The sequence below is a fragment of the Cannabis sativa genome, chromosome 3, assembly GCF_029168945.1.
Source record: "Cannabis sativa cultivar Pink pepper isolate KNU-18-1 chromosome 3, ASM2916894v1, whole genome shotgun sequence".
NCBI lineage: Eukaryota > Viridiplantae > Streptophyta > Magnoliopsida > Rosales > Cannabaceae > Cannabis > Cannabis sativa.
Genome location: NC_083603.1, coordinates 33,622,801 through 33,631,864, shown reverse-complemented (window position 1 = coordinate 33,631,864; position 9,064 = coordinate 33,622,801). Strand labels below are relative to the sequence as shown.

At 40.2% G+C, this 9,064-nt stretch overlaps 1 non-coding gene across 1 annotated transcript; it reads right to left on the bottom strand.

The window, feature by feature from the left end:
• Nucleotides 1-2,894: 2,894 nt before the first annotated feature.
• On the bottom strand, nt 2,895-3,001 carry LOC133036413 (small nucleolar RNA R71). The gene has a single exon (XR_009687070.1). It is a non-coding gene; the product is annotated as a small nucleolar RNA R71 (small nucleolar RNA).
• Nucleotides 3,002-9,064: the final 6,063 nt, after the last annotated feature.

The window sequence follows — 9,064 nt, the reverse complement described above, 5'->3', positions numbered from 1 at the left end:
TCTGAACATGGCCTTAAGGTGAGAGACATAGTCCTTTGCATGTTGAGATTTTACGTGCATTGTGTCAACATACACCTCCATCGTCTCGCCAATTAAATATGCAAACATCATGTTAACCAGCCTCTGATGCGCCGCCCCTGCGTTTATCAAACCAAAAGGCATTACCTTATAACAATACAAAACTCGATCTGTAATGAAGGAGGTATGCTCTTGGTCTGGTTCATACATCAGAATCTGGTTATATCTCGAGTATGCATCCATGAAGCTGAGAAGCTCATGACCTGTGGTAGCATCAATAAGTTGGTTAATGCTAGGTAAAGGAAAACTGTCCTTAGGGCATGCTTTGTTTAAATCAGTGAAATCAACGCATGTGTGCGATGAGCCATTTGGCTTGGGCACTAGTACAGGATTTGCTAACAAGTTTGGGTAGAATGACTCCCTTATGAAGCCACATGCCAAAAGGCGATCCACTTCCTCTTTAAGTGCTTAGTAGCTTGCGGGGTCCATTTTGTAGCGCTTTTGTCAGACACCTTGCACTTCGGGGTCAATGTTCAATCAATGACACATGACTTGCGGTGATATTCCGACCATGTTTGAGTGTTTTCACACAAAAACATCTAAATTTTATTTGAGAAAAGTGACAAGCTTTTCTCGCTGTCGAAAGGTTAGTTTAGAACAAATTTTCAAAACTTTATTATGATTAAAAGGATTGATTGGTACCTCAACTTTATTCTCTGCAGCTTGTGCAGTATTAGTGTAATCGAGGATCCTTGGATCCAGATCAGTTTTTTCTACATGTGGTATCTCCTCGATCCTGAAAACTGCCTGTCGAGGAGGTGGTGCTTCCAGTAAATATATCAGATTTACTGATTTCTTCTTTTCTGCGAGTTTTAGTGCTGTATTATAACACTCTCTTGAATTCAATTAGACTCGTTGCACAGATCCTACTGTTAGGTTATAATTAACCTATATTTCGGGTCTTTAAAGTTAGCATTATCTCGCCTATTGGGGTCTTTTGGAGCAGTTTTACGCTTGATTTTCATTATTTCAGGTTCCCGGGGTGTTAAAGTTCGATTTCAGTCAAATGGCGAAAAACTGGGACAAACTTGGAAAAAATTGGAAAATTCGGTTCCTGAAGCATCAGTAGTCGCGACCTCCAGAGAGCCAGGTCGCGACCCTTTTTCCTGGTCGCGACCCTGGTCGCGACTTCGTAAGCTAGGCAGAAACTCGGTTTTTCGAGTTTTGCCTGTAGTCGCGACCAGCTTAAATGCTAGTCGCGACTATGTACGGAAATCGCAGATTTGACCTAATTTTGATTTTTCACTCAATTGGAGGCTCACCACTTATCCCTATATAAGGAATACGACATTGAAGGTCAAAGGCAAGCAAAAACAGACCTAATAGTGGAGGCAAAGTGGAGAGGAAGCTATCTTGAAGACCCGGAGCGATACCACCTTCTAGTTTCTTTCTTTTACCCTTTTTATTCTTCTTTATGTTTGTTTTTATTTCTGAATTAATCATGGATGTTTTTAGAGTTATTATGAACTAAATTTCCCAATAAGGGAGGATGATGATTGTTGTTTAAGTTTATGCCTAGTTAATAAATAATTGCCATTCCTTCATCTTATGTGTGAATATTATCTTTATTTGTGTTTAATTTCATGTGCAAGCTTGATCACCTTTTACATGCTCTATGATCCTAATTCGAAATCTGAAAAGTGAGAATTAGGAATGCTAAAATTTGGATAGTCTAGGTTTTGATGTAAAACGAAAGTATTTACATAGCCTAGTGACTAATAGATTATTGCTTAATGCTGATTTTGTGTTGATCTAATTAAGAAGTTAATTAGAGAACATATTATTTAGAACCTAAAAGATCTGAAAAGAGTTAGGTTAATTTATAATCTGTCTTTCACATTGAGATAAGGATAGCAATTAGGCATTAACATAGGTAACTTATCAACAGGATTCACCTCCCTAATCTCTCATCTTGATTAATCTTCGTTTATTTTCCTTTTAATTTCTGAGTTCTTTATTTTTAAATTGCAAACTTATTATTCTACCAAATAGAATCATAAGTATAATTTAGTAGTACTTAATCCAATTCCCTGTGGTTCGACCTCACTTGCGTGAGATACTACTTGATACGTACACTTGCGTAAAAAAACAGAATTTTCGTAACAAGTTTTTGGCGCCGTTGCCGGGGAATTGTTTAAAGATTGATATTACACAAAATTATACTAACTTCTACTTTGGTATATTTTCTCTTGCTGATTTTTCTAACCTTTTTCTTGCAATATTTTCTTGATCTATTTCAGGAATCATAAGTGTATGCGCCGTCAAGGACAAGCAGTGATATTGCCAGTTGATCCCGAAATCGAGAAAACTTGTAGGAGAAACCGAAAGAACAAGAGGCAAGAGGGAGTTTCAGAATCGCCGAAACTTCAGACATCATGGCTGCCAATGCTGCAAACAATGGAGGCAATAACGGTAACAATGGTGGCGCAGTAGAAGATCAAGCTAATGGCCGCAGCTTGAGAGATTACATTCTCCCTACTCTGACGGGAGTGCAGTCATGTATCAGGGCACCGGCAGTGGATGCAAATAACTTTGAGATCAAACCTGCCATACTTCAGATGGTGCAGTCTTCAGTTCAGTTTGGTGGCCTCCCTTCTGAAGATCCTAATCTGCATCTCTCTAATTTCATGGAACTTTGTGAAACCTTTAAAGTTAATGGAGTTAGTGATGATGCTATTTGACTGAGACTGTTCCCATTCACTCTTAGAGAGCGAGCCAAGAGTTGGCTAAACTCCTTGCCACCCAACTCTATTGCAACCTGGAATGATCTGGCAACAAAATTCTTGTCAAAGTTCTTTCCTCCAGCCAAGTCTGCAAAGCTGAGAGGAGAAATTAATAATTTCTGCCAACAAGATAATGAATCTCTCCATGAGGCTTGGGAGAGGTTTAAAGATTTGATCAGAAAGTGCCCTCACCATGGTATAGAGAAGTGGATGCTGGTCCACAACTTCTACAATGGGTTGGTAGGAAATACAAGAACTTTAATAGATGCTGCAGCTGGAGGAGCCTTTATGAGGAAGAGTGCTAATGAGGCTTATGATCTATTAGAGGAGATGGCTCTAAACAATCAACAGTGGCCAACTGAGAGGAGTCAATCAAAGAAAGTAGCTGGTGTGTTAGAGGTCGATGCCATCACCAACTTGACAAAGACAAAGTTGAGGCATTGACAAAGATAATTGCAGGGCAAGCTAAACAAGCCCAAGTTGTGTGTGAATTATGTGGGGGAAGCCATCACTTTTCAGAATGCCAAGCTGATGTGGATGATTTGCCAATGGATGAAGCTAAAGCCATTGGAAACTATTCACAGAACAACAACAACAATTATGGGTTCAACCAGGGTAACAACCGAAGAAACAGTGGGTTCTATCAGCAACGAAATCAGAACCAGAATCAGAATCAACAGTTTAATCAGCAACAAACCTCTGGTGGAAGTTCTAGTTTGCAGACAGATTTACTGCTTCAATTCATGATTGAAACTAGATCTTCAATCAAAGACCTGCAGACACAGATGGGCCAACTAGCAACTCAAGTAGCAACCCGTCCTCAAGGGAATTTGCCTAGCACAACTGAAGTAAACCCCAAGGAAAATTGCAAGGCAATTACCCTGAGAAGCGGTAAAAATTATGATGGTCCTGAAATGCCACAACTAGTGAATGGAGAAAAGGAGAATGAAGAGCAACCGATGTCGACCCCAACACCCACTCCAACGAAGACTACTGATAGTCAACCACAGCCACAGCAGTCTCCACCAACTAATATAGATCACCATGTGAAAATACCCTATCCTCAGAGGCTCAGAAAGTCAAGTCTAGACAAGCAGTTCACCAAATTCCTGGAAGTGTTCAAAAGACTTCACATTAACATTCCCTTCGCTGAAGCTTTAGAGCAGATGCCAAGTTATGTGAAGTTTATGAAGGAAATCCTATCAAAGAAGAGAAAGATGGAGGACTATGAGACAGTTGCTCTAACTGAAGAGTGCAGTGCCATCCTACAAAAGAAACTTCCTCCTAAACTCAGAGATCCAGGGAGTTTCACTATTCCTTGTACTATAGGAAAAATTGAGGGAATAAATGCACTTTGTGACTTGGGAGCTAGCATTAACTTGATGCCTCTATCGGTGTTTAAAAGACTGCAGTTGGGTGAAGCAAAGCCAACAACAGTAACTCTCCAATTGGCGGACCGATCACTAGCCCATCCTAGAGGAGTCATTGAGGATGTGTTAGTTAAGGTTGATAAGTTTATCTTTCCAGCTGATTTCATCGTTTTGGATATGGAAGAAGATAGCAATGTCCCAATTATTCTTGGGAGACCATTCTTGGCAACTGGCCAAGCCTTAATCGATGTTCAGAAGGGTGAATTAAAGCTAAGAGTCCAAGGAGAAGAAGTGGTCTTTAATGTGCTCAAGGCTATGACGTACCCAAAGGCAAGTGATAACTGTTTCTTCATTGATTTGATTGATGAAATGGTGAGTGAGAAAAAGCTGCTAGATGATCCTCTTGAACTAAGTCTAACTGAAGATGAATTGACGGAGCAAGAAGGACAAGAGGTCATGGGGTATGTGAAGTGGCTTGATTCTTATGGGCCTTTGAACAGAAGATACTTTGAGGAATTGGGAGCGGTTCCAAAAGAGCTGAAGCCATCTACTGAAAAGCCCCCAGAACTTGAATTGAAGGTGCTTCCTAGTCACTTGAGGTATGAGTTTTTGGGTCAAGATAAAAAGCTGCCAGTTATTGTTTCAGCTTCTCTCTCTGATGTGGAAACTGATAGACTTTTGAGGGTACTTCGGGCTCACAACAAGGCAATCGCTTGGACACTAGGAGATGTTAAAGGAATCAGTCCTTCAACAGTGATGCATCGAATTCTCATGGAAGATAACGCCAAACCAACTATTGATGCTCAAAGAAGACTCAATCCACCCATGAAAGAAGTAGTCAGAAAAGAAGTAGTTAAGTGGTTGGATGCTGGAGTTGCTTATCCTATTTCAGATAGTAAGTGGGTTAGCCCGGTGCAAGTGGTCCCGAAGAAAGGTGGAATGACGGTGATCAAGAATGAAAAGAATGAGTTGATTCCTACAAGAACAGTCACCGGTTGGAGGATCTGCATCAATTACAGGAAACTCAACAAAGCAACAAGAAAAGATCACTTCCCTTTGCCCTTCATCGATCAAATGCTAGACAGATTAGCGGGGCAAGAGTATTACTGTTTTCTTGATGGATATTCTGGATACCACCAGATAGCTATAGCACCTGAAGATCAGGAGAAGACTACTTTCACATGTCCTTATGGTACCTTTGCTTTCAGAAGAATGCCCTTCGGCTTGTGCAACGCCCCTGCCACTTTTCAAAGGTGTATGATGGCTATCTTTTCAGATTTGATTGAATCCTGTATTGAAATTTTTATGGATGATTTCTCAGTTTTTGGTTCTTCCTTTGATCATTGTTTGGAAAATCTGGAAAAAGTACTAACAAGGTGCGAGAAGTCTAACTTGGTGTTAAACTGGGAGAAGTGTCACTTTATGGTAACAGAAGGAATTGTTCTTGGGCACAAAATTTCAAAAGCAGGAATTGAGGTGGATAAGGCAAAGGTCTCAACAATAGAAAATTTGCCACCTCCAGTTTCTGTAAAAGGAGTGAGGAGTTTCCTGGGACATGCTGGCTTCTACCGCAGATTTATCAAAGACTTCTCTAAAATCTCAAAACCTTTATCGAGCTTACTTGTAAATGGAGTTCCATTTGAGTTCGGAGAAGATTGTTTAAAAGCTTTCAAGATTTTAAAGGAGAAATTGATTACAGCACCGATAGTAACTTCACCAAATTGGGAACTGCCGTTTGAGTTGATGTGTGATGCTAGTGACTATGCCATTGGAGCGGTTCTGGGTCAAAGAGTTGACAGAGTATTCCACACAATCTACTATGCTAGTAGAACTCTTAATGACGCTCAATTAAACTACGCAACTACAGAGAAAGAAATGCTGGCAATAGTGTTTGCTTGTGACAAATTTCGACCCTACCTAATTGGAAATAAGGTAATTGTTTACACAGATCATTCAGCAATCAAATACCTTATGACCAAGAAGGATGCAAAACCAAGACTGATTCGGTGGGTACTTTTACTTCAAGAGTTCGACTTAGAGATAAAAGATAAAAAGGGCACCGAGAACCTGGTAGCAGACCATCTGTCAAGATTAGAGCTGCAAGAGAGTCAGAATACAAAGGAGGTACAAATAAATGAGCAATTTCCTGATGAACAACTCTTTAGTGTGAGGGAAAACCTGATGGTACCTTGGTACGCTGACTATGTTAATTTCTTGGCTGCAAAAATAACTCCACCCGACCTTTCGCGTCAACAATTGAAGAAATTCTTTTCTGAGGTGAAACATTACTGTTGGGAAGAACCAATCCTCTACAAGCACTGCGCCGATCAGATCATAAGGAGATGTGTTCCTGAAGAGGAGATGTATTCTATCCTAAATCACTGTCATGCTTTACCATGTGGGGGACATTTTAGTGGGAATAGAATGTACCGCAAAGGTGTTGCAAAGTGGATTCTTTTGGCCAACGCTATTCAAGGATGCTACTACTTTTGTAAAGGCATGTGATCGTTGTCAACGAACAGGTAATATCTCAAGAAGAAACGAGATGCCTTTAACAGGAATTTTAGAAGTTGAATTGTTTGATGTATGGGGAATAGACTTTATGGGTCCTTTTCCTTCATCCTTTAGCAATCAGTACATTCTTTTGGCTGTTGATTATGTGTCTAAATGGGTCGAAGCTTCAGCTACACCTCAAAATGATGGAAAGACAGTTCTCCGCTTCTTACAAAAGAACATTTTTACTCGGTTTGGTACTCCTCGAGCAATAGTAAGCGATGAAGGAGCCATTTCTGTAACAAGAAGTTTGAAGCACTCCTCTCAAGATATGGTGTTCGACATCGAACTGTTTTACCATACCATCCCCAAAGTAATGGCCAAGCTGAAATCTCTAACCGAGAGATTAAGATGATTCTGGAGAAAACAGTGCAAAGATCAAGGAAAGATTGGTCAAGGAAGTTGGATGACGCACTGTGGGCATACAGAACAGCTTTCAAAACACCGATTGGCATGTCCCCATATCGGTTGGTGTTTGGAAAGGCTTGTCATTTACCGGTGGAGTTAGAGCATAGAGCTTTTTGGGCCATGAAGACTCTCAACATGGAACTAAAAGATGCAGGGGAGAAAAGACTGTTACAGCTGAATGAGTTAGATGAAACGAAGCCTATGAAAACGCCAAGATATACAAAGAGAGAACTAAAAAGTGGCACGATCAAGGTCTAATACGGAAAGAGTTTCAACCAGGACAGCAAGTGCTACTCTTCAATTCAAGGCTGAAACTGTTTCCTGGAAAGCTGAAATCAAGATGGTCGGGACCATTTACGGTGGTCAAGGTGTTTCCTTATGGAGCGGTGGAGTTAAAAGGTGAAAGTCCAACAACTTTCAAAGTCAATGGACAAAGGTTAAAGCTCTACTTGGGAGGTCAGTTTGACCAAGCCAAGTCCGCCATGATCCTGGCGCCACTTTGAAGTCCAAGGCTCAGCGTCTAGCTGCATGACGATAAACACAGCGCTTCTGGGAGGCAGCCCAAGTATTATTTTGTTTTGATTGTTTTGTTAGTATTTTCAATTTGTAGTTTAGTACCAGACATTATTTCTTTTTAATTGCATCGTGAAAAGCGTGAAAAAAAAAATATATTTATTTTTTTTCGACCTGAAGCCCAGAAGTCGCGACTAGCATTAAGCCTAGTCGCGACCTATTTCTCAAGTCGCGACCTCAGTCGCGACTTGCTGATTTTCCAGAAAGGCCTGAATTTTCCTCGTTAGCTAGTCGCGACTAGCCTTTGGCCAAGTCGCGACTTGCTGACCAAAAATTCTATAAATTCACACTTTCCCCCTCATTCAACCCTACACAAACCAAATTCAAATTTCAAAATTCTCTCAGCCGACCCTACCCTATTTTCCTCTCAAAAATTCAATTTTTCATCTTCAATCTTCAATCTTTTCATCTTTTCTCAAATTTCCTAAACCCAATCTAATCAAAAAGCCAATTTCACTCAATAATCTACACATATCATCAAAACCCACACCAAAGAATACCCAAATCCAAAAAAAGTCACCATTGTTGTCACCCTCAAACTCAAGCTTTCAAGAACATTCAACAATGGAGGTGGAGTAAAGCGCTTTCGGGTTTGTAAGTATCACTTTCTTCAATCTTTCAAGAATTTGATTAATTATTTTAAATTTTGAGTGATATAATTGTGTGTGGTGTAAAAATTGATGATATTGGGTTTATTATTATTGTATTGTGGTATTAAGTGGTTAGGAACATTGATTGAGTGAATTTTGTATTTTTGGGATAGAGGAAATTTAAGGGGAGGTGCTGCCCAATTTTTTCTTAGAAAAAAAAAAAAAGTTTCAGAAAAAAAAAAAGAGAAAAAAAAGTAATTTCGATAAAAAAAAAGAAAAAAAAGAAAGAAAAAAATGGCACCAAAGAGGACAAGGAATGTTGAAGAATGTTCGTCTTCGAACCCACCACCAACGGGTTTTGATAGAACCCGCTTTGGTAGTATCGAGGCTCACAATCGCTTCGTAAGGTTGAAGAATAGAGCCTATATTGAAGATAGGGGTATTGAATTCCCTGAAAATCCATTGAGGCGCCAACCTCGGTTTGAAACAATCAGAGCGCAAATTGAAAGAATGAAGTGGGGAAGTTTTGTGGATACTCGAGGTCGGGCTAATGTTACTATGGCTTGTGAATTCCTTGCAAATTGGCCCGACCGTCGAAATGGGGAAGTGAAGGTTCGTGGAAAGAAGGTTCCCGCCACTCCTGACGCATTCAATGTGATGTTCTCTGTCCCAGATTACACTAGGGAGGAACAACGCCTCCGAATTATTTAGGAGGAAGAGCAATTTGATATGGTGGATGTCGTAGAGACAGTGGGATTTCCTGGGTTGA